Here is a 27,428-nt window from a genome sequence, read left to right as displayed (position 1 = left end):
ACACCATATGTACTATGATATTTTTTATTCAGCTGAATACGAGGATATCATAGATTCAGATACGATAGTTTTTAGTCATGTTAAACATGCACATCATCAAACAGTGGTGCCCACGGTAAAGAAGAACCAACTATTGGTAAACTGATTTGTTACTTCCAAATTGATTACAGCAATATACTTTTCTGTATAATATTGTGTTTTTGAATATTAAAAAAAAAGGATTAAAAATGATATGCATTTATTCATTTTACATTTGTATATGAAAAATTTTGCAAGTTGAATTATCAGATCAAAGACATCATCTGACTTGAATTTTTTCAAATAACCAAAGAGTATGAATGTTTCACTGACTTTGAACTCTGTGAGGTGTGTCTTTTGATATTTGTTTGGTTTTCGTACGAAGCATTTTAAGTCCGATATAGTCCTGTGCACTCGGCAGGGCTGCCAAGCCTAAAGTAATGATAAAACAACAGTAAATGATGATGATGATTATTGTTACTAACATGAAACAATAACAAACATGAAACAATAACAACAATAGTTACTACAACTACAGATGATAACTTTGATATTAAGTGTCAACAACAGAACAGTAACATATAACACGACACAGCCATGAATTTTTGTTTTGCTCTCCCAATATCACTTGATAGTGTCTGGCACATTTTGTGGCGGTAGACAAATAAACCTCTTCACCGGCAGGGCGTTTTCAGTGCGAGCATAGAGGATGGAAAAAACCCAATGCGGTCTCCACTGTTCCATTCTGTTCCCTAACCAATCAAAACGCGCCTTGCAAGAAGACGTTGTGCGTCGTCTGCTTCAGGCTGGCTGTGCTATCTTCATTCAAATAAACCGCTTGGCAGCGAACAGACGGATTGAGAAGCTCCTTTTACTTCTAAACCAGCTATCTTCGTGTGGATTAAGTTCTCAACGCGTTCAGTATGTCGACGATTATTATCTGTGTGGATAACAGCAAATTCAGCGAATACGCGCTATCTTGTAAGTAGATTTTAAGTTCTAATTGATTTGATGAGTTGGTATGATTAATCCGAACGAATGGAAACGCCAGGCATGGAAAAGATTGCATGTAACGATTCGTCACTAGTAGTAGGAATATAATGAAATAACTGCTTTAGCCCGATTTGGGGATTGTGTTAAGTAAAGTCGAGGTGAAAATAAAAACATTCAAAGGCACATTGTGTTTCGCAGTTGGCAGGAACGCTTTCGGAAGCGTGTTGTCGCACGAGCAATGAATGTGGGCGGACGGTCCAACTCGGATGTGTGTAGCTCAAACTGCCAACCGGGCACATGTGTTTCATCATCAGTCCTGAAGTCGAGTCAGAATCTTTCTTTCTCTCTCTCTCTGGTTCGTGCATAAGTACGCACAGACAATCCAATCCCTCGTTCTTTCACACACACACACACACACACACACACACAAAAGCCCGTCTGCACCCCCTCGCATCCCCCCACCCCCCCCCCCCCCCCCACACACACATACTACCACCTTTACACCCTTCCCCACACACAGAGTGGTTGTCAATGAACTGCATGAAGTTGCCATAGGCTGGCATCCAATATTCATTCTTTGAACGGCATTGATTCAGACATCAACAGCATGGGCTGCTTAATATCCACTACAAAACTGATTGCCGGGATTGAAAAAAAAGTGAAAAAGTGGGGGAATTGAGGGAATGGGGTGGGAACATGGGAGGGTAAAGAGAGAGAGAGAGTCATGGACTTTATAGAGAACAAATAGAAAACAGTTAAAGATGTAGCTGCATTCACCCTATCGTTTTGACACAGATGTAATATAACAGATACCACAAATTCTTGACAGTGTGTGTACAATACTACAAATGTCTGTTTATTTCTGTATTATGTGTTGTGCTTGCAAACATGTCAGTGTGCGTGTTTGTGTGTGAAGTGTTAGACAGAATATGACTCAAGTTTGGATAGGACATGCTAAATTGATCCAGAATCACAGCCAGTCTTAAGTTTTGAAGACTTGATATTTATTAACACCCTCCACCTCCCTACTCCCTGCAGCTTTTCCACTCCACCTGTTCAAATGTGCACAGAATACTTAATTATATCAACAAGAGAAATTCATTTGTGGTCTTAAACACACACAAAAAATGCACAAAAACTAAGTCATTCAACGTGTATACATAAAAAGACATACAACATTTAGATGTCAACCTAGGACAAACCATGCTTAGAATCAATAATAAACCAAAGAGCTTGCAGTGACAATCAATACCATCTGCAATTGTATTGATGTAACCTTGCCATTTGACTGTCACCATATAAAGAACTATGATTTTGTAAATGAGCCTTCAGCTGAAACTTAGATTTGGGTTTCAAGAGCAATAATTAAAGCAGACTTAATTAGCTAATACTACCAGATTGTATGTAATATATGTGTTGCTATGCATGTGTGCATGTAAGTGGTTTGTGTGTTTGTGTGTTATGCATTGCCATCCTGTTTGAAGGTAATGAAAAAGTAGTTTTAAAACATTATGATGATTCAGCAAAGCTTAGTGTCTGGTCTCATCTTTCTGGTTTTATAACTGAGCTGCCGTTTATTATTTATTCTTAACCACTAATTTGTCGTTGTTTTTTAAACTTGCTTCTTGCTCTAAAAGTGAAGTGATATATATGACATTCCTGTCAGATTAGCTGTACACAGCGTGAATTACAGTTTGAATTAAATACAGCTTCTCTCTCAGTCTACCCTCACTCAGAACTGACATTTAGTGTTTACTGATTCAGACTGCCTCGTGCTTCTATCAGTCTGCATTGAGATGTAAGCTGACTTAAAAAAACCGTCATCTGAATGTGCTAAATATTCAGGTGTGCTGACCCAGAAATAGGATGGCAATATCCTGAATTCATAAATGATAAAGGCGAGCCAGTCACCCTCCTTTTTTGACTCGTTTCTTTTTAGAATGTTGTGTGGCAGGGTAGGGTGTACAGAAAAAAGAAAGAAAGAAGGTAACAGTGCTTGAGTCAACAGTGTTGTACACACAGCCTAAATCATTGAACACTTTAGGCATTGCAAAAGTGGGAACATTGTATTTATTGATTAAAAAAAAAAAAAGTACTCAGAATAAGAGAAAATTGATGTTTTCAGCCCATGGAATGAATCCAGGAGTTCAGGTGAAGTGTGTGGGAGGTGATATATAACTGCAGGTAGCTAATAAAACTTTAAGACAGTCCTAAGTCTGTATAGTATGTAGGGTTGTGCAGAACTGATCATTTCATTTTGTTGGATTTTTTATTAATACGATTGTATACAGGCGTACAGAGGCACAGTGCTCTGTTTATACTATTAACATTAATATATGTGCCAGTTGTTCAGATAACATCATACCTTTGTAACAGATGAGTCATACATATATATATAATAATAATAATAATAATAATATATATATATATATAATTATATATATATATATATCAGACACAAAACTGCTGTTGATTTGGGTGAATAGCATAAATTTCAGCCAGCTGTTGTGGATTTTATGTTCCCTTGCATTTGTGGCAGTCGCTTCAAAAGAACTTAATGAAAATATGATGTACCTGACAACAGAAATTTCACATTAATCTGAATGTTGAACATGCTGCATATGAGAAACTTATCATTACCTGCAAACACACACACACACACACACACACACACACACACACACAGAGGATATATCTCTGTTGAACTTAACATCAATACAGCAAAAAATATTTTGACTGTATCCATACTTGGCATCATTCATACAGTATGTACTGAATTACCTCCACTAACCAACATGCTTCTGTTATTATTATGTACTGAGAAAAGGAAAAAGGTACATACATATACATATATATACACACACATATAATGATATATATGTGTGTGTTGTGTGTGTGTGTGAAAAACAGGCCCATAGTGTGCTTGCTGTTGACAACATGTCTATCATGAGCAGGTCAAGCACACATGCCCTCCAGCACATTCTCTCTCTCTCTCTCTCTCCCTCCGTTATGAATACACACACATGCAGACACACCTGCGTGCGCTTGCGTGCTCACACACATACGAGCACACACACACACACACACACACACACACACATCAGTGCTTGCATGATTAATCTACATGTTCTGCTGAATGGCTGACCAGCAGTTTTTTGATGCAGTGGTCCATAGTAGCTATACAAGAGGGCTAGTTTACAAGTTCTAAAACCCGTACACTCATTGACCCTTATTGAAGGGTGCATACAACTGTGTTAGAAATAATGAAAATGTTATTTTCATACACAAATAAGAAATGATGATAACACAGCAAGAGTTTCCTGGCTCTGGGTCAGTTTCAAAAATCATGTATTCCCTTTGTTGATTTTGTTAATATTGTTTTTCTCATTGCCTGTGGTGTGTGTGTGTGTGTGTGTGTGTGTGTGTGTGTTGGTGCTTTTTTTCCCTCATCTTATTGTAAGCATGATACAGGAAGCTTTTCATATAGAAAAGCAAGATAGAGAGGGCTTTGGGGGTAATGAGTAAACAGTAGATTTGTCTGCTGGAAACTTTATTTTCCCTTACATTGTTTGTACTTTGTAGCATCATGCCAGTGGAACTCTGAACTCTGATGGAATCCCGGAGATAGCAGAACTCTTGCCTTTGGCTTTTCCTTTGCTAGACTCTAATGACCCACGAGGTCATTTGTTTGTCAGGTTCATCCCTTCTAGCTGGAAAATAGAGAGGCACGTGAATTTCAGCAATCTGTATATTTGTATATATAGCTATTTCCATTTGGTGCCATTTAATTTATCTTTGTATTTTTCATTTATTTTATTTGTTTGTTGTTTTCTTATGTTAGACATGTGCTGCTGCCAAAAAGAAAAGCTCTGTACCAAAGTATAGACAATAAAGTTTGTGTATTGTATGGTATTGTATGGTATGGTATGGTATTGTATTGTATCCCCTTTCTGCAGGTTTAACCAAGCTAAATAAAAAAGATTAACAAATAAAGGAAAGAAAGGAAAGAGCGTTCATTATCGGCTGAGTATTTACTGAGCCCAATCACCGCACCTCCTCACCTCACCTCAGGCCCATAACTACAGAGTAGTCGTTGGGGGAAACCTGAGGACCGCAGACGCAACCTCCCTTCTCCATCTGTCTCTGTCAGCAGCTGCTGACAGCAGCTCACGTGTATGGAGTCCGGTCCATTCTTTGATGTTCTCATGCCAGTTCTTCCACTGTCTTCCTCTTCTTCTCCCGCCCTCGATGGTGCCTTGCATGGTTCATGGTTGTTTTGGACAGACTGGTGTGTCGAGTGTTGTGCCCAAACCATATCAGCTTGCATCTCTTCACAGTTGAAAGGAGAGGTTACTGAGGTCCAGCAAGGTTCTTAGTTCTGCTCCGTACATATTCATTGGTCCTGTGCTCGATCCAGGAAATTTGAAGGAGCTTCCTCAGGCATTTGTTCAGGAAAGACTGGATTTTCCTTTCAGTTTCGGCCGTCAGTAATCACCTCCCCGTCTATCAAACATGACGGAAGCAAACGTGGGTGACTTGAACTGGGATAGATGGTATTCATTCTAAGTGACCCGAATTTACTCCCGAGTCATTTCAAAGTTCGCCAGGAATGAGACCCCCATATCCATTACTTGTGCTGGGTAAAATCAAAACTGGGGGATGGGGTTTGGGTGGGTTTGGGTGGGGGGTCAGTTCTGACAAATGGAATTTTACCCCCCGGGCTTTCTTTCCAGGCTAGTTCACGTAGATCCCCCATGATTAATCTGACCAAACAAGACATGACCCCAGGGTGGGAAAAACAGAAACAAAACAAAACAAACAAACAAACAAAACAAAAAAACCCCAAAAAACCAAACAAACAAACAAACAAAAACAACAACAACAAAAAAACGCCAAAGGGGTACGAATGAGATATGGGGGTGGGGGGTGGGTACGAATATGCTGTTACACCGGGCAGTACCAGCGCCCTTTTCCCCCAAAGACCAGAAATGCAGAACTACCATTTGTTATGTCTCTGACAGTACAGGTTGAACGTACCACAGTCCAGTCCAGGTATTCCTGTGGTGTGTGTGTGTGAGAGCCAAGCGGTCCGAAGTATCGTTAGACACGCATGTCTGAGCCATGTATGGGTGGCCGGGGAACGGCGGGGGGATTTCAATTGTTTTCTTATTTATGGGTGCAGGCACTTGTCTATAAATAGATATTTATTGGTCAGTGGTATCAGCAGCGCGCGGGCGCGTTGACCCCGAGTAAAGGGTCAGTTTGACATTCAGGGTGGGAACCTGACATGCCAGGAAAGACTACCACCCAGGCTAGCTATCCCCACGTGGGAACTGAGGAGAGAAACGTGAGAAGGCCAGCAGCTGCCATGTCCATAACGCGTATCTGCTGTGCTGATGCAGGTGGCCCTTCACAATCAAGAAATTATACATCAGGGGAAAGAAAGAAAGAAAGAACGAGAATCGTGGAGTGGTGTAGCCTGTTTTGGTAATGTGCATTACGAGGACTGAGCGAATGTCAATAGTTTCGAGCCCCATGTAATCATACGGACCAGGATTTATTCTATTATTATTTTTATTTTTTATTTTTTATTTTTTTGCTTTTCCCTCCACTCAGGCCTTTAGTGTGGTCTGGGTGCTAGTCATTCGAACAGGGTGATAAACTGATGTGTGTGTGTGTGTGTGTGTGTGTGTGTGTGCGTGCGTGTGTGTACATGTGTGTGTAGCGGTGTGTGTCTTTGACCCACCTTTGTGTGCACTGTGTGTGTGTCTGCGTGTGTCCATGACTCACCTTTGTGTATGTGTGTGTGTGTGTGTGTGCGTGCGTGCGTGTGTCTGTCTGCGGTGTCCGTGAGTGTGTGTGTGGGTGTTTATGTGTCAGAAGCAGAGAGTGTGCATATGCACTTGTCCCCAACTATGTGTGTATTCTATCAGTCTTGTTCACGACACTTAAAACAAACAGTGAGATTATTTATTTATGTATTTATAAGTACTTGATCTAGTTTCACACTGCACCAGAATGGCTGGTGACATTCAGCGTTACGTATTGGTTTATAGTCATGGCGAAGACGCGTCTCTGTACAGTGTTTTCCTGTGGCTGCTGTATGTTTTTCACTGCACTGGCATCTGCTTCCCCCGCCCCCTCTCTCCTGTCTCTGCTACTGTAGTTTCTTCGCTCATTCTTATCATACTCTTCATTGTCGTCGTCGCCATCATCATTCTCATCACCATGATTGATTAAAGGGTTTTTCGGCAGAGTTCCCAGCGCACATCATCATCATCATTTTGATCTTCATCGTATCTTCTTTATGAACTTTTAATGATGTTTTCACCACTGTGGTGACCCAGGTCCAGGCCACACTGCATGGTCCAGTTAGTATCCAGGGCAAGTAGCTTGTTTTCACGTTCATATCAGTGATGATGATGATGAGATGATGATGATTATCAAGTTATTATTATTAGCATTTACGCCTTATCTTGAAAATAAACCCTAGAGTTGAGTTTATTGGCGAACGACCTCACTTTGGGTCGAGGTTGTATTGTGCAGGGCTGGGGGTTTGGTGTTGGTGACAGCAGATCGAGTCAGTTCAACGACTTATTGGCTGACGTCATTATGGTCAATTTATTCAGGGCCTGGTTTATATATTTGTTAATTTATTTCTCTCTGCATATAACGTTGACATCGCATTTTACAATACGGCACAGTTGGGGAAGGACGTGTCTAAACTTTTCTGTAACTAACTGCACACATATTTCTTACACCACCAGCACAGACACAGACGGATGCAGTCAGGCACGCGGGGTTTGACTGGTAGCGTGCGCATGGCTCACGAAGATGGATGCACGTAAAAATATTCAGGTCGGCGGCATCGCTACATAGCTACCAGTACAGTACAGGGCTTCCGAGCACGCTTTCTCTGGAATGCGCGTCCGATGCTGAGCCCAAACTGAGCCACGTGTGCACCGCTGAATCCGCCAAAGTCCGTTAACCCAAGTGTGCCGTGAACCACGAAAAACGTCCTGCACCATAAGCTGCTTGGCAATCCTTTTCCTCACAGCTTGATAGCAGGTGTGTACAGTGAAAGGAAAGGCCGAGATACGTTCGGTTTTTTGTCGCCTTTCATTTAGTATGAATGTACAAGAAGAAAAGGTAAAAGTCAATGTTACTGTTAAATAGCGCTTTAAATTCGTACTGTACTCGATTGCTCTTTCATGGAAGACGAAGGCACATTAGTGACAGTCAGTGTCGCTTGAACTGTTCATAGCAGCTGCTTCTTTTTTTTCTTCTTTTTTATTATTTTTTATCCATGCCCTTAACAAATATATAAGAAATCTATACAAACAAAATGTCTGAGCTTTTCCTTTTCTTTTCAGCTCCTGCAAATGTTTTAATTTAATTTGATTTTTTTTTCTTTTTGCAAACCTTACCGGTCAACAGCTCTGTGACCCACAATATATGCCACTACCGACTGGAGAAAGAAAGAAACAAACAAAAATCCAACAACACACAAACAGCACAGCCGTGTTGTTGGCAGTGCCATGATGCTGATGGATTTTTTGGCCCCACATTATGCTCGGGATTGAGGGTTTGAAGTCAGTCCTTTATTGCAGCGGCTGTTGGAGCCGTGGTGGGAAAACCATATGTACGCGCAGAAAAGCACATGCCATTGCGTGTGCGTTAATGTCAAGATAGCTGGTGGAAGGGTGGTGGGAGGATGCTGGTTAGGTTGACTGCATCCTGCATTCAGACTACTCTTTATTTATTTATCTGTTGTTTTTTTTCTGCGATCGGGGCTGATCATAGCTTTTGCTGCTATTCTTTGCAATACCGTACTAGATTGTCATGCATTTTGTTTAAATCGTTGATTTTTTTTTTGAAATAATGATAAATGGACTTAAAATAACACAGTTCATTTCGATTCACAATATGAAACAAGACACACAACATGTGATCTAACTGGGGCAAAAGGAATAAAAAGTGACTAAAGCGGATGAATGTGATCAGACTGCCATGCATTTCATCCGCTGAACAGTGCTTTTCTGCTGTTCTTCAGCTGTTTCGATGTCGATCGCTCAAGCTGACCAGACGTCAGGAACTTGAGTCTATATACAGTATGGTACATAAAGATCTTCGACTATAATTGTAGCATTACAAAGATCCTTGAAGACAACTTAATTTCTTTCAATGGTCGCCTTAGCCACAACAACCTATATACATCAGTGCATGAGGGAGTTTGTAGTGAAATGTCTGTGTGCAGAACACACGACCATTAACGGTTTGGACGACTTTAATAACCCAGTAAGTTTTTTTGGGTTTTTTTTAAAGGAAAAAAAAAAAAGGCTGAATAGCCTCCCCTGACTCTCTCCCATCAAGATTGACCTGACGTACTTTGCCTGAGGTGGCGGGTTGTTGTGTCTCTCTCCGACTGACATGATATGCGTGAAGGGAAAGATCAACTGTCACCGGGGCAAAAACATCGTACGTGCGTGACCCATTTGCTCTTTCACGTGTGATAAACTCGTTCGTATTGGATGGCTGCCAAGACACAGTTTTAGAAGACTGGAGTTTGTTTACAAATTCCTGCGGGGTTTTCATGTCAGCTAGCAGATTAAGCTACTTTGCTAGGGATGAAACAACATATACAGTCGCGCGCGCGCGCGTACACACACACACACACACACACACACACACACATTTGTTTGTACATTGTGTCTACACACACACACACACACACACACACACACACACACACACATTTGTACATGAATTGTGTCTACACACACACACACACACACACAGAGATTTGTTAGCACATTGTGTCGACAGACCCCTGTGGGTTCTCTTGACAATTAAAAACGAGTCAGTCACTCGGGCATACCCCACATCCACCACGAAGTCGTCGGAATAGGCCCAAGTTGTTTTGTCAAACTGTGGGAAGTCTTCAAACAGTCAGGGTTCAGTCATGCGCGACGCATCAAGCTTTGCGAGAAGAAACTTTTCTCACAAGACCGCCGTTGTTTTCGCGTGGGCTGATATTTAGACTGAAAGCCACTCTTTTGTAATTTTTAGATGATTGTGTCGGATACAATGGAGTTCTTTTTTCCGAAAGCGAATGACTCGAGTTGAGCCATTACTTTTGTAAAACTTCCTTTCACAAGAAAGCTTTGACAAGCGTTTTAGAAATATGTGTATCGTTGTTTCTAAAAGAACACACTGGTTCTTACAAGCGTGGTATTTCACAGAGCTGTGATTTTTTTTCTTATCCTCGTCGTCGTTTTTTTTTTCTCTCTCTCTCCCTTTATCCCCACCATCATCATCTTTTTATTTTGTTAATTTTTTTACTTATAAATATTTGTTATTCATTTACTTATTCATCATGTCCTGAATCCTGAACAGTATGATGTACATATGTACTCCGCCAGAGCTTCCCCCCTTAACTTACCTTCCCCTCAACCCCCCTCCCCCCCTGTCCCCCCCCCCCCCCCCCCCCCCCCCCCCCCCCCCCCCCAACCACAACCTCCGCTCTCCTCTCTCAACTGAAAAATCTTTCAAGCCACCTGCAAAATTTTCTCAAGAGTCATCAACCTTTCGTCTGGTTCACAAAGCAGCGTCAGCCATTCCCAGACGTGTAAGTAGGTCAGTGACCACCTGCCCTGACCCCATTAAGTCCCTTTTATATTTTGAAGTTCGGGTCGAGGTGACTTGACCCCACGCTGAATTGAGTAATGCCCTTTTCGCTTCACTTCCTGTCACTTGTACCCGTGGGCAAGGGAGAGAGGGATAAGACCACAGCCACGAACGACTTGACCTTTTGGGTTAACTCGACCTGGAGAGAGGGACAATGCGGGTAGGAGGGGTGGGGGTGGGGGGAGGGACCTGGAGAGAGGGACAATGGAGGGGTGGGGGGGGGGGGGGATTGTCTTCGTCTGAGTGACTGCCACGGTCTGGTGGATGGTAATTCATTTCACGTCTGTTCACTTGATAAAGCGTGCTTCCCACCACCAACCCGGTCTTGCTTTTTCGCACAAACACATACACACGCGCGCGTACGCGCTCACGCACACACACACACACAAACGCGCACGCGCGCGCACAAACACGCACGATCGCGCGCGCGCACACACACACACACACACAGATAGAACATATATGTATACACATCCAAGTTCTCCCATGATATGTGTGTGTGTGTGGAAGACAGACGCAGTTGATGCAGAGAACGTCACACAAACATACCCACATCGGCTCTCTGTCTATCGCAAACACACACACACACACACACAGGTAACGACGTTAAATAAAACGACCCTCCACTACACAGTGGCAGTCAGACACGCGAAGGCACACCACTGCCTTCCTCATTTCCCAGTTTCTTGCCCCGTGTATGCTGTCTCTCTCCCTCTCTCTCTCTGTCCATATGTCTCTGTCTCTGTTTCTGTCTGTGTCCTTTCTCTCTTTAGGCGCTGCGTGTATTATTCATGTGGTTGCATGTGTTCGAAGACTCAGTGTGTGAGCGCGCGCGTGTGTGTGCCGTGCTTGCGTGCTCGGAAAAAAAACAACACAAACTGCCTCCTCAGTAAACTTTACTTTTGAATAAGCGGCTGTTTATTATTATCTTTTGTTGTTGTTGTTACAACTAGTTACAATCACAAAGCCAGTGGCCATACAGAACTGTCAATGCACTTGTGTTGTTTCCGTCACCCGAGAGGCCACGAACTGTATGTGTGTGTGTGTGTGTGTGCAGGCCTGCACGTACACCAGCGTTGTTCAATGCCGAAACTACAGCGATTCTATAGGTGTTGGCTCCCTCGCCGATTAGATTTTTGTTAATGTCTGCCTGCGACTGATGAGGTTTCTTGCCGTTAAACCCGTGTTGTTTCGTGTTCAACACACAATACACACATGCAGACGGCACGCATATACACGCGCGCGCGCGCTCACGGACGCACACACGCACGCACACTCAGTGACACATACAGTCACATCGTACGCACATATACTCTCTCTCACACACAACACACACACACGCGCACTCACATTTATTTAGCGATGGTGCGATATTGTCCAGAACTTCGTCAGTGAAAAATTGCGCTTCCTTCCCTTAAAGAGGCTCAACAGTCCCAGCAGAATACAGTCTGTGGTGCAAGGATCCTACACAATGCAAGGGTTTTGTGTTGTAGCATAGGATTCTCATGCACAGGCCTTTACCCGAGCTGACCAGCATATCACTGTGGTGTCGCGGATGGTATGGGTTTGTCAGAACGCAGCGATGCCACCATGAACAACTGAACTGAACTGAATTGAACATGTGTTGACTACACGCCAAGATGTGTACGTTCTCTTCACTGAACGTAGTCAGCTCGGCTACATCTCGATAGATCTCTTCATCGATAGATCTGTCTCCACATTGATACATCTCCACATTGATCGATAGAGCTCCGTGTTGATAGATCTCTGGACTTCCTGTGACTGGAATTAAATGGCGTTGGCACAAATGATTTATCATTTTGAAGAAGAAAAAAAAAAGGAAGGGGGGGAGATTAACTTATGCCTTCTCCGTCTTTCTTTCATCTAATGAACAAAGACTGGACTCCTCACGCAATTTTTCATGACTTCTTCTTTGACTCCTCTCCCAAATGGTTCTGATTGCCTCCGAATGTTGTCGTTCAAGTGGTGTATGTTTGCATGTTTCTCAGTACGGTTGTCCTATGTTGTTATATCGATGTGTGTGTGTGTGTGTGTGTGTTGGTGGGAGGGGGGAGTGCGTGCAGTCTCTCACTAGAGAAGGTGACAGCAAGTGTGTGTGTGGCTTATATTAGCCTAGGCTACCTCTCATCGTTCAGCCCAATTTGGAGAGTAGGCATCTCTCCGCATTATTCTGTGCATTCGGATAATTCTAAACACTAAACAATCAAACAAACACACAAAGTAAGAAACAAAAAACCAACAAAGTGATGCTTCCAGCTTGTAGGCCTAGTCGGTGAAGGGATCTTTCAACGCGGAGATTCATCGATGTGGAGATCTATCGACGCGGGGGATCTATTGATGTGGAGATCTGTCGACATGTTTCCCCAGGTCTATGTTAGTCCATATAAAAAAAGAAATTACGTTTTCCGGGTCTTTGTTCCCCAGGATATATGTTCGCCCAGACCTGGATTGATTGACATGGACTTACTCCCGGATGAACTACCCTCTGCCGTTTGGCCAAGAGGTCCAGGCTCACGGGTGCATGCCGGAGAGAGATGTTCAACAAGTTGTTCGCATGTCGCTGTACAGGAATTCGTTTAGATATAGCCTTCTGTTCTTGTGCGATGTAGAGCTCTGCTTATTCGTCAAGTGAGCCATTCAAAGACCATAATAGAAATTTTTTTTAGAATGCATAACTCGAGGTAGATGAATTACCAAAAAGAGGTTTTAGCTACGTGTGTATAGTTGAATCTCCACAAATCCGTATTATTTAATCATTGTCAATTGACTGATATACATGAGTTACTAGTATGGAATATTCATTTATGTTGTGCATGTGAATGTATGAGTGTTTATGTGTTTTTGAATGTGTATTTCAGTTGCTTATTATTTCCCCATAGTTTTTAGTTTTGTTTTGTTTTCTTTTCTCTTCCTTTCCTTACATGAGTTGAATTGTCATATTGATATCTCAAGATTATAACAACCATTCAACGTCAGTTTTAAGGTAAAATTGTTCTCCAGACATACTTTGACACCTCTCCTTTTCCCCAATCACCCTAACCCCATTGTTCATAGCTCTAGATTAATGACCCTTCGACTTACATTTTAAGGTCAACTTGTTCTCTGGACACACTTTAATACCTCTCCTTTTACCCAGTCACTATCCCCACCCCCACCCCCACCCCCGCCCACCTCCTCAACCCCTCAACTGACAGTGCCATGTTAACATATTGGCTTTCTCCCAAAAGGTCAAGGTGTCCATGGTTTTAGAAGTTAACGTTTGTTTGTCAAAAGGGGTCAATGCTGAGCAGAGTGGATCCTACAAAGTTCATTGTTGATCGATTGCAGGAAATCTACGGCCAGTTAAATACACGTGTCCATGTTTTGGAACTGTTTGTCCTCTGGTGGTCATTGAGTCGCTTTTGTGGCGCACTTCATACCTGAAACAAATACAGAATGAGAACCTGAATTATGATTGTTGTGTGCCAGAATACAGTGGAAACAGTGTTAGAATATAGTCATGGTTGATAAAGACCTACTTGTTTGCGGTAGTTTCTGGACATGTTGTTCTTTGCTGTTTTGGTATCATCTTCCTACATGCAAGCACAGTTACCTTGAAGTTAATTTGTTTACCCTTGCATGTATGAAAATTAGAATAGTACGTATATTTTATTGCTGAAATTTGACGTATATTTTATTGCTGAAATTAAAAGCAAACTAGCCACTGTCTTGCTTCAATTGCCCTGGCTAATGGAAAGGTACAGTGTATGCATCATTATCTGTGTACAAGGAGACTCCTTCAGCAAACATTTTTTCCACTGTGTTTGCCTGACACGAGATCTGAGTGTAGGTGGCTTTACCGCGCCAGTATAATATATATGCATTCAGGTTAAATGTCGATACGGTCGATATGGCCTGACGGGGGTCTCAGCACAGACTAAACAACAACAACAACAACAACTTCATATCTAAAAGTGTGTGGGATCTCACACAGAATGGGATATCAGAGGAGTCTAAAACTAAAGAGCACCTGTTTGTGACTCCTTCCTTCTTTGGTTTTTAGTATTTTTATTTTTTCCTTTTTTTTAAATAATAATTTTTATGTCCATTGATCATGATCAGCACCTGTCTTTGCTTTATAAAAGTGGGGTAAGGACCTCTCTTAATTAACGTTTCAGTTCCACCAGAATGACCCCCATGTGTAAAGGTGGGCACACGTGCAGGGATAAGGGAGTTGGGGGGCGGGCGGGGGGAAGAGGGTGGTTATATAAATGGCTGCATGATTTGTCAGTGACCGTGTGAATGCATATATATATATATATATATATATATATATATATATATATATAGTTCACACTGTTCGTGTCCTGGGCACAGTCCTTGCAGAAAGCACTGAGACCGGTAAAAAAAAAGACAAAAAAACCCCAAAAGACAAAAAAAACCACAAAAAAACAACAGTTGGCTCTTCATGTCTAAAAACTTGTATTCTTTAAAAAGCAGTAAAATTTCGCTGTAAAACAGCTTCTTAAGAAGGCTGGGGAGCAGAGCACTTTGTGTAGCCAACCATGACAGCAAGTAAACCCGCCAACCAAGCCCCCCTCCCCGGCCACTCCACCCCTGCCTTCTCCTGCTTTACTCCCCTCCCCTCCGCCCCCACCACCCCTCCTCTTGTCACACTGACATTGTTTGTTACGTTGGGCAGAGGGAGAGGAGCGGGAGGGGAGCGGAAATGTAAAGGGCCGTAAGAGTGACACATCACTAACGTCTCCCCTGTGAAATCTGCCCCGTGGCGTGGAATTTTGGCTTAGTGGTAACGCGTCTGCCACCAGGAAGCTGAGAGAATCTGAGCGTGCTGGTTCCATCCCCAGACTCGCCAGTGATTTTTCCTCCTCCGTTAAACCTTGAGTGGTGGTCTGGATGCTAGTTGTTCAGATGAGACCATAAAACGAGGTGCAGCATGCGTTTGTTGTACGTAAAAGAACCCACAGCAACAAAAGGGTTGTCCCTGACAAAATTGTGTAGAAAAATCCAGTTTGATGAAAGGACAAACACTTGCAGGCAGGGGAGAGAAAAGAAAGGGGTGGTGCCCGCACACTAGCAACGTACTCTCTACGGAGAAAGCAGCCTGAATTTTTAAGCAGAGAAATTATCAGCTATGACAAAAAGAGTGTTGATACAGTACAATACAATAGTAATTTTTATGTAGTAAAGACTGCTGTCGGAGACAAAGCGTCTCCCATTCCTGCCTGGTTCCTCCCTTCAACTTGTACACATGTGTACAGGATAGATAATACTATAGGCCCTGTACAGGAAATATCTTGGTATTATCTCCTATTTACCTGCATGCATGCATGCTGATTGGCAACACCAATGGCTTGAAGTTGAAGTTGAGTGCCTTTGTGTCACTGTGAGAGCTTGCGAATGTGCATGCACACACACACACATACATTCACACACACACAAAGATGTGCACGCACACAAGCACACACGCACTCACATATGCACATGCAGGCACGCGCGTGCGCGTGCGCACACACACACACACACACACACACACAGTATTTTGACAATTCAGTATCCAAAGGTAGTCTTCATGGGAGAAAAGATGGTGACTTTTTTCAAATTTTATTCTATACATGTACAGATTTACACAGCCAACATTCACAGTGTAATATATATATATATATATATATATATATATCTGAACGCCATGTGCATTGCGTGATGTGTATTGTGTGTGTGCAGTTTACGTGGCCCAGTTACACAAGCCGAACAACAAAGTGAGACTGGTCTACTGCCCGGAGTACTGGCAAAACATCAAACCCATGGAAGGTTTGCCCTGAATGACAGTGTGTGCTTTGATCATTGTGCAGTATGTGTGTGTGTGTGTGTGTGCATGTGTGTGTGTGTGTGTATGTGTGTGCTTCAGTTTCAGTTTCTCAAGGGGGTATCACTGCATTCAAACAAATTTGTACATATATGCTACATTGCATTTACTAGGCAGATGCCTCCCCTGTGTGTGTGTGTGTGTGTGAGAAAGGGACAGATTGTGTATCATTTGTGATGGGTGAACAGGTCAGTGTATTGCATCAGATCATGACTGAATGTGTGTGTGTGTGTGTGTGTGTGTGTGTGTGTGTGTGTGAACCTGTTTGTGTGAAGTAATCAAGAGCATGCTTTGGTAATGATAGGAGTGTTGTATAGATTTTGAAGAGAGAGACAGACAGAATGTGTGTTTAACTCATTCACTGTCATGTTTGTGTGTGTAGGGGTGGGGAGAGAGAAAGAAAGAGTGTGTGTACACACACGGATATATATAAAATGCACATGTAGGTTGGGGAGAGAGAAAGAAAGAGTGTGTGTACACACATTGATATATATAAATTGCACTTGTAGGCATGTGTATCAGTGTATATATGTAGAAACTTACATGTGTGTTTGTGTATTTGAGAGAGGAGTGGGGGGGTGGGGGGGGGGGGGGGGCAGAGTGAAAACGCATGTGTGAGGATGCAAGCCATAGATTATTATTAAATTTAGATGAGGCAACAGCTTGCTCTGCCAAGTGGTGGGTACGTCAAGTGTGTCACATATAAATCACACATGTTTTCACAATATCACACACTTGAATGAAAGCCTTTTTGCAAACATTGGCAGCAGAAGCAAACATCATGCACAGACTGCATGTGGATATATATATATATATATATATATATATATATATAAACATCTTTTGATGGCATGGATTACTAAGCGCGTTGGGTTATGCTGCTGTCAGGCTTGTGCATAGCAGATGTGATGTAGCTTATATGGATTTGTCCAAACGTCGTGACGCCTCCTTGAGGAAGTGAAACTGAAACTGAAACTGAATCTGAAACTTTTCATTTGTTGACAGGCCCCACCCCTGGCAGACTGCGTGAACTACAGCAAGGAGGCCAGAGATATGACTGCTACTATCTCCGAAAAATGCCAGGAGTTTCTGCACTCGAAAGGGGTATGTGCACATTATGGATTTTGTTTTCCTTTGTGTGTGTGTGTGTATGTGTGTGCGTGTGCATGTGTGTGTGTGTGTGTGTGCATAGGTCTGTGTACATGTGTGTGTGTGTGTGTGTGTGTGTGCATAGGTCTGTGTACATTTGTTTGTGTGTGTGTGTGTGTGTGTGTGTGCAGGTCTGCACATGTCTGTGTGTCTGTGCATGTGTGGAGAATGGCTGTACTGTACTGAGTCATACAAGATATCTTTTGCTGTAGACAATACAGCTGAAGTATGTAATTAGATGTATATTGAAACTGAACACACACACACACAGAATCATAAAATGTGAACCCTGGCTGGATCTTTATATATTGAAACCATGCACCAGCATTACCGATAATGTTTCCAAAAGTTGAACTCCTCTGTGTGTGCCAACAATATGAATAATAGATAACCCTAACAAAGGAGCAGCAGCTGCTTATTAAAGCCATCCCTGTTCCCCCCCCCCCCCCCATCCCCACCCCCGCATTCCTCCTGTATTATTGCAGCTGTAACAGTTGGTTAGTGTCACATTGCATGGATCCCGTTCCAGCACAGCAGAGCTGACTTTGGAATGTGGTTTATTGATTTGAACCAAGCTGGTGGAAAATTTTTTCGCCACAGTTCATTCATGTTCCTAGCATACAGGTATCGTGATGAGACAAACCTGTGATATACACATGAACTGATGGAATGATTGAAGTGAACAGTTCTGTGGCATAAGATACATGTAAACTGATGATATTGTATTGAACAGTTCTGTAGCATAATATGCATGTAAACTGATGGTATGATTGTATTGAACAGTTCTGTGGCATAATATACATGTAAACTGATGGTATGATTGTATTGAACAGTTCTGTGGCATAATATACATGTAAACTGATGGTATGAGGTATGATTGTACTGAACAGTTCTGTGGCATAATATACATGTAAACTGATGGTATGATTGTATTGAACAGTTCTGTGGCATAATATACATGTAAACTGATGTTATGATTGTATTGAACAGTTCTGTGGCATAATATACATGTAAATTGATGGTATGATTGTATTGAACAGTTCTGTGGCATAATATACATGTAAACTGATGGTATGATTGTATTGAAGAGTTCTGTGGTATGATATACATGTAAACTGATATGATTGTATTGAACAGATCTATGGCATGATATACATGTAAACTGATAGTATGATTGTATTGAACAGTTCTATTCAAGGCCTGACTAAGCGTGTTGGGTTACGCTGCTGGTCAGGCATCTGCTTGGCAGATGTGGTGTAGCGTATATGGATTTGTCCGAACGCGGTGACGCCTCCTTGAGTACTGAAACTGAAACTGAACAGTTCTATGACATGATATACATGTAAACTGATGATATGATTGTATTGAACAGTTCTGTGGTATAATATACATGTAAACTGATGATCCGATTGTATTGAACAGTTCTGTGGCATAATATACATGTAAACTGATGGTATGATTGTATTGAACAGTTAAGGGATTTCAGTGCTATACAAGGGAGACCATTAGCTTGTATTATCATGGCACAGAAAGAAAAAAAAAGATGAGTGCCCAAAGGAAGCTCCCATTCATGTCTACCCAGGTAGGCAACCTGTTGTGCAAATAACTGTTTGTAAAGTGCTTAGAGCTTGGTTTGTGACTGAGGATAGGCACTATGATAAGTATCCGAATCATCATCATCATCATCAGGTTTTGGAGGTTTGGCGAAGGAGCTGAAACATTTGTATTTGTATTTGTATTTCTTTTTATCACAGCAGATTTCTCTGTGTGAAATTACGGCTGCTCTCCCCAGGGAGAGCGCGTCGCTATACTACAGCGCCACCCATTTTTATGTATTTTTTCCTGCGTGTTGTTTTTCCTATCAAAGTGGATTTTTCTTCAGAATTTTGCCAGGAACAGCCCTTTTGTTGCCGTGGGTTCTTTTACGTGCGCTAAGTGCATACTGCACACGGGACCTCGGTTTATCATCTCATCTGAATGACTAGCACCCAGACCACCACTCAAGGTTTAGTGGAGGGGGAGAAAATATCGGCGGCTGAGCCGTGATTTGAACCGGCGTGCTCAGATTCTCTGGCTTCCTAGGCAGACGCGTTACCTCTAGGCCATCACTCCACATGAGCCTCCTTCTTCGCTTCACTCCTTTGCATTAGGATTCCTACAGTCATAAAACTGCCCGATTGTGCATTTGTTCATCAAACCAACCAGCAGTAAATCAGTCCATCATAAAACTGCATTATGATTGTTCTTCCATCACTCACAGCACTGCCTGGTTATACATATATGTCCATTGATCATAACACCACAGGGTTATGCAAGTATACATCCATCATGATACTGCGTGGTTAGACGGTACGTTTGTCCTTCATAATACCAATTGTGTATCAGTCTGTTATAAAACTGCTAGATTGTTCATCCATCGGTTATAGTGCTGCCAGATTATACATGCATCCTTCAGTCATAACACTGCCTGATTATAGATTTGTCGAACATAAAACTCACTGTACATTCGTCTGCAAAAACACTGCCATAGTACTAGTGTATGTCTATCCATCATAAGAAACTGTTACTGTTGTACATCCATACAGAAACTGTTACTTCTAGATGATTATACAGATCAGCTCAGTTTATACCCCTTTTTTTTTTTAACATGTCACCTTTGTATCCATATTTGAGACTAAAATTTAAAGAAATAAGCAAATACATTAAGATATAGTGAAAGGAAAGATACGTGCCTGATGGATGTGTCTAGAGTGTGCAGAGAGATCTGTATACATTACACCACATCTGCTGTTGAAAAGATAATAAAATGAAAAATATTGAAAAGGCAGCAGATGCCCGACTTTCGTATAAACCCGATGCGCTGATCGAACATTAACATGAAAATAAAATCATAAGAGAAAATATGCAAATAAGTAAATACATAACAATATAATGCAGGGAGTTTCAGTTTCAGTTTCAATAGCTCAGGGAGGCGTCACTGCGTTCGGACAAATCCATATACGCTACACCACATCTGCCAAGCAGATGCCTGACCAGCAGCGTAACCCAGGCCTTGAGAAAAAAAGAAAAGAAAAAAAGAAGAATAAATAATAGATAAATACATAAAAAAAACTACTGCTACTAATGATAATATGTATAAGGCACAAAAACTTGATGAAGTCAACTATAAGCGTACATAAATAAATACATAAATAATAATAATTAAAAAAAAAAAAAAATGCAGGGAAAGATCCGTAGAAGTTACTAGAACTAGAAGAACTAAATGATTGGACATGTATGTGTCCATTATAAAACCACTGGATGACAGGCGCATTCGCCAAGTGGTTAAAGCGTTGGACTTTCATTCTGAGGGTCCTGGGTTCCAGTCCCAGTCACAGCGTCTGGTGGGTAAAGGGTAGAGATTTTTTTTTTCTCCCAGATCAACAGATGTGCAGACCTGCTAATGTCTGACCCCCCCCCCACCCCCACCCCACCCCCACCCCCTTTGTGTATATAAGCATGCAGAAGATGAAATACGCACGTTTAAGATCTCGTAATCCATGTCAGCGTTTGGTGGGTTAAGGAAACAAGAGCATACCTGGCCTGCACCCCCCAAAAAAAACGGTCATACTGCACCCACCAAAAATGGAGTGTGACTGCATGAAAAAACAAACAAAAAAACGGTCACACACCTAAAAGCCCACTCGTGTACATACAAGCAAACAAAGGAGTTAGAGCCGATGGACAAAGAAGAAGAACCCCCCTGACTGTAACTCATTTTCTGTCTCTCACTCTCTGTGTGCAGGTCAGACCTTTTTTGTGAGTGTGTGTTTTAAGTTTGATGTGTGAATGTGGAAAATCATGTTTGAATTTCAGCTTTATGTTTTCTACAGGTGTTTACTTTTATTTCACAAGGATGTAATTGTGTACCCCCATGTCACAAAGGCTATTCAGCTAACAATGTTAAAAAGTTTCAGCGTTTACTGTTTTCTGTGCACGTGAGCAGTGAGTTATCAGCTAATATGACATTAAAGAGTTTTGGTGTTTAGCGTTAAGTGTTCAGCTGAGCAGTGAGTTATCAGCTAATGACATTAATGGTTAAAGAGTTTGGGTGTTTAGCGTTAAGTGTTTAGCTGAGCAGTGAGTTATCAGCTAATGACATGAAGAAGTTTCAATTCAGCATTCATTTTTCAGGTGAGCGGTGAGTTATCAGCTAATGACATGAAAAAGTTTCAGTGTTCAGGTGAGCAGTGAGTTATCAGCTAATGACATGAAGTTTCAGTGTTCAGGTGAGCAGTGAGTTATCAGCTAATGACATGAAGAAGTTTCAGTGTTCAGCTGAGCAGTGAGTTATCAGCTAATGACATTGAAAAGTTTCAGTGTTCAGGTGAGCAGTGAGTTATCAGCTAATGACATTGAAAAGTTTCAGTGTCCATTGTTCTCTATGCGTGCAGGTGAGTGGAGAGTTTGTGGAGCTGACGGGCAAGTTGCCGTGGGAAGAGATCGTGAAGGAGTCGAAGAAGTGCGGGGCCAGCTTGATCGTGATGGGCACCAGGGGGCAGGGCACCATCCGCCGCACCCTGCTGGGCTCCACCTCCGATGCCGTCCTGCACCACGCCAACTGCCCTGTACTCATCTGTCGCCACGACGACCAGAAATGAGAGGGGTGGGGGGGGGTTTGTCTGTGAAGCAAAGATCTGGGGTGATTTTTTTTTTTTTAATCAAAAAATTTTTTAGTTTTTTCTTTTCTGATTTCATTTTCCCTATTACGATATTCATTTCTTTCTTTCTGTTTTCTTTTTCTTTTTTTTTTTTCAAACCAGATTGTAACCTGAGCTGATATATTTTGAAAAAACTCTTGGATGTTTGTTAGGGGGTAACGTTGGTCTGCCGTCATGACGTCCAGAAATGAAGGAGCGGTTTGCAGGAGTAATGAGGAGGGCTGGTGGGAGGGGTGGGGGGTTGGGGTGGGGGTGGGGGGGTGGGCGGAGGGTGAGTGCTGTTTGTTAAGGAGCAATGTTGGTTAGTCCCATGAAGCAAAGATGAAGGATTTTTTCTTTCTGATTTTATTTTCCCTATCATGATACGTATTGTCATTTCTTTTTTTCTTTCTTTTTTGATTTTTTTTTTTCAAAACAGGATTGTAACCTGAGCTGATGTATTTTGAAAGAACTCTTGGATGTTATTTGAAAGAACATGTAAAAAAAAAAAAAAAAAAAAAAAAAAGGAAATTGATATTTTGTGGGTTCTAATTAAAAAAAAATAAATAAAAAATGTAGTTCTGTGCATTTCTTTGGTTACAGTTCTTTTTTCTTTTCTTTTTGAAAATATTTTGCTGGCTGTTAATAGGTTTGTTGTTGTCTCGTTCTTTTTTTAATTTTTTTCCCTTACTCCTCCTTTCTGTGTGCTGGCAGTTGATATTGTGACTTAAGCAGAATTTTAAAAATCTCTACGTCATCTTCTTCTTTTTCTTTCTCCACCCTTCTCTCTCTCTCTCTCTCTCTCTCTCTCTCTCTTAAGGACACTTTAAGCCAGGACGTGATTGGGTATGAGATGCCAGGACTTGAAATTGGGTATGTTTTGGTTCCATGTGTAGAGGAAGAAAACGCCATTTCATTGAATATTCATTGACATCTGACAGAATGTATGTGTGTTGAGCAATAGTGTGCTGTCTTTTAGTTTCATTCTCTATTCTCTAGTCATTCGGATGAGATGATAAACCGAGGTCCCGTGTGCAGCATGCACTTAGCGCATGCAAAAGAACCCACGGCAACAAAAGTGTTGTTCCTGGCAAAATTATGTAGAAAAATCCACTTCGATAGGAAAAACAAATAAAACTGCACGCAGGAAAAAATACAAAAAAATGGGTGGCGCTGTAGTGTAGCGATGCACTCTCCCAGGGGAGAGCAGCCCGAATTTCACACAGAGAAATCTGTTGTGATAAAAAGAAATACAAATACAAACAAAATATTTGATTCTATTTTTTAAGGGATCTTTGTTGTGCCCATACCACCACAAAACAACAGACTGCAGGAAAACAAAGTTATGATATACATGGACAAGATATTTATCTGTTTCTGCTTTGTGCTTTGGGTCTGAGCTTAACAATTTGAAATTTCTGTTGTCACTTGAAACAGTGCCATTAGATGATCGATTATTGATGGTTAAACTATTGATTTGATCAAGAAAAGAGCAGAGTGATGTATATAGAGACGTGCAAATTAAGTACTGATTTTTGTTATTCAAACAATGCATTGCTTGAAAAGAAAAACAAAATGCAACTGTTGAAATATAGTTGTGACCCATCAAGATGAGTGTGTCCACTTTTTTTTTTTTTTTTTTTTTTTTTTTTAACCGACTAACCTGCTTGGATTAAACGGGTCATGGTTCAGGCACATTCCCCAATACCTGTATTGATTGAAACACAAAGTCCACATAGCTCAACTGTTGCCATTTCTATATTACAGTTCATTGCTTCTTCTTGTTGAGGCCATGCCAGTGCAAGATTCTGAATCCAAACTATTTTAAAATATTTGTTTTTTATTTAAAGGTGTCCAAGACAAAAGTGATGGTCACACGATGGCTAATGTCCATGCATTCTGGAGACTGAATCTGACAAGCTGACCACTGCTTGTATGGCAAAACTTATTAACAACGAGAACTGATCACACGGATGTTCAGTGCTGGCACTTTAGTTAGCCCAGCGAAAGTTCATGAACCCAGGAAGTAGGGCATGGATATAAATAAACGTGGCTGACAAACAGGCCGTGCCAGCGGCACTCGCTGTACGCTTGTTCAGCGGTAAATCTGCTTTGTTTCTTTCGCGCATCATCTTCCCGGATGGATTGGAAATAACGACAAAAGAAGTGGGTTTCTACAAAGAATGCAAAATGAGCTTTCTATTGACTCCAAACACAATATATTTTCTTACATAGCAATTGTTCCGGCAACGGTTGAAACATACATGAAGAAAGAGAAGAGAAGGTCAAGAAGAAACATGATCGCAAAAATCGTAAAATTTAAATCCCTCTCTAAGAAAACGTACGCTTATTACAATGAAATCGTAAAAATCACCAGAACATTTAGCATGCCTGCATGCAGATCAGCCCACCCTTTTGAGTTGTAGATTTTTTCTTGTCAGCACAAAAAGTGTTTAAATGAACACACTGTAGCATGGTGAGTGCAAGCAGCAGGGGCATGGAGAGCAGGGCGAGTGTAATCGCTGCAGGAAATGTGTGAATGCTGTGGAAGCGTGAGAAAAGTGGGGCAGGGGCTGCGGGGCCAAGTGAAACAAAGAAGGCAGTGTCCAGGTTTGGCACGCGGGGCCAGAAATACCGCGGAGTGTGGTGGGAAAGTCTGGCATTAAAAATAAGTTTGACCCCAGACGCTAGACGCTGCTCGGAAACTAAAGAGGTGGATTTTGTGCTCGGCTGAGCAGCCGTGATCACAAAACACAGGTTAAGCTTTGTCAGAATCATGTCATGTATTATATTCTGTTAAGTATCTTCATCCTAGGAGCTTGTCTGGCCATGAATCTTGCTTGTTTTGAGACTTCCAGATTGACAGATGTGGCAGACAGAAAGCTGTGAAGATTACAGGCTTGGTGCTTTGAGATGATATGTATATTATTAAATTACAAAAAGTTCACAACAGATCAGCCTCAAACCTTTAATTCCTTCGTACTTGTGTGTGCAGATTACCTGATTACAAATGATTTGTAAAGGAATAATCTGTTCAACCTTTTTTTCCCCTTCATTTACACATGTGTGTTCATTTGTGACAGAAAAAGTAAAAATTGTTATTCATTCAAACCCACGTGTTCCTTTTACTCAAAGACTAGCCGAACAAACTGTGACATCACACTGTCTCCATCAACTCTCGTTGGTTCAATCCATGTATGCACATCTTTTCTGTTCCAACATTTTTGCAGCAAGTATGTTGATGAGCTCATATGACAGCAGCATAACTCACGTTGTATCATTTGCTTTGAAACGGAAGCTGGTTGATTTGCTGCTTTTCCTTCCTCCTGTTGAAATGTGCCAAGACCATTTCATTGTATCAAAAAAGTTTCAAATATTTGTCTGTGTTGGTGTAAATTGATGTTTCACTTCACCAGCGCACTGTGATTTCCACTGCTAGTTGAAACGGAAGAGTGTCACTATAATGATAGTTCTCACTCATTTTGAGAAGCACACCACACTTTCTGTTCAGAATGAAACGGAGTCTGTTTCCTTGTATTTGTTCACACCTTTATACAAGTTGGTTTAGACTGCGAGATGGATGGATGGTTGTCAGCTGGTGATGGACTCTTATGACGTTTTGTTGGTTTCTTTCCTTTAAGTTTCAGTTGTTGGCCAGTCTAACAACACCTTCATATCACCTTTCTGCTCTCAATGTCTTTAAAAAAAAGAAAGAAAAAAAACAAACTAAAACTTGTTAAGAGACAATAATCTGGTGTTCCATTTGCAATGCAGTTACACTTGTGTATACTAGTTCAAATTTCTTCCTTTTGTTTGGTAGATGGACACCCCGGTCTGGTTCAGTATAAATCCTTTTTCTTGTGTACACACGCGCAAACACACAAAAGAAAAAAGATTAAGAGAAAGATAACTGTGCAGGACCCAACAGAGAAGAAGAGAGAAAATGAAAGCTATCACACTTTACAGTCTGTAGTGACATCAGGGACTGGAGAAACAATACTATGGGACCATCAGTGTACTGCTTCAAAATGAAAAGATTTTTAATAAAAGATAAGTAATGTTGGATAATAATGAAGTAATGTTGCTGAACGTGTGAGCAGTCACAACATGCAACAAACTTGTTTGTAAATGGGAATGACGTGTCATTTTGTCAGAGTTAATAGCTCACTGTATCGTGAAATAACGAGCAAGGGTTTTTTCAGTTCCATCAACATTACACGATAAAATGATGTGCAAGGATTCCTTCTGCTCAGTTAGTTTATTTGTTCCTTTTTTATCATATATGTCATACTGTGCACAGTAATGAAAGGCATATTACAAGAAAAAGCACAATGATATCATCCTGTGATTTATTAACGTTTTTTTTTTTGAGTTAACCCTGGTGATTTATGTGTGCAAAATGTCTCGAGGATATCTCTGAATCAGAGTAAGCTCTGTTATTGGCTTCTTCTCAAATGTTCTGTGTATCATTTTTGCTTTGCGTGATTATTATTCCTCATCTTTGCGCTGAACATCATTCTGCTTTGCATAATTATTATTCCTCATCTTTCCATAGTGTATCATTTTGCTTTGCATAATTATTATTCCTCATTTTTTTCCACAGTGTATCATTTTGCTTTCCACAATTAATATTCGTCTTTCCGCCGTGTTTTCCATCATTTGCATTTTAACCAGATGCTGAGATTACAGTTCACCGTAAGAACTGCCGTTTGAGTTCTGTTTGTCTCCTCTTTGTGGCATCTTGGTTGTGACAAGTATGCATATTTTACACAAAGAAACAGCTGGTTGGGTAACGTTACACTGGTAACGTTCGGTCGCAGACATGAAAAGCCTGTTCTTTTTATTTAAGTTTTTTTTTTTATTGCACTGTCTTAGAATATATATACACTACATTGATCAGATTGTGTTCCTGGTGATGTTTTGGTGGTGGGACAGTGAGTGAGTGAATGCTTTTTCTTCTTCTTCTTCTTCTGCGTTCGTGGACTGCAACTCCCACGTTCACTCGTATGTACACA

General features: G+C 41.3%; 1 pseudogene across 1 annotated transcript; it reads left to right on the top strand.

Annotated features, from left to right (window-relative positions):
• The first annotated feature begins 820 nt into the window (after positions 1-820).
• LOC143299730 (universal stress proteinMSMEI_3859-like) lies at positions 821-22,519 on the top strand (annotated as a pseudogene). The gene is made up of 4 exons (XR_013057561.1): positions 821-999; positions 16,444-16,530; positions 17,591-17,689; positions 22,168-22,519. The product of XR_013057561.1 is annotated as a universal stress proteinMSMEI_3859-like (transcript).
• Positions 22,520-27,428: the final 4,909 nt, after the last annotated feature.

This window comes from Babylonia areolata, chromosome 25, assembly GCF_041734735.1.
Source record: "Babylonia areolata isolate BAREFJ2019XMU chromosome 25, ASM4173473v1, whole genome shotgun sequence".
NCBI lineage: Eukaryota > Metazoa > Mollusca > Gastropoda > Neogastropoda > Buccinidae > Babylonia > Babylonia areolata.
Note: the sequence above shows the minus strand (reverse complement) of the source record. Positions and strands in the feature narration are given on the sequence as shown.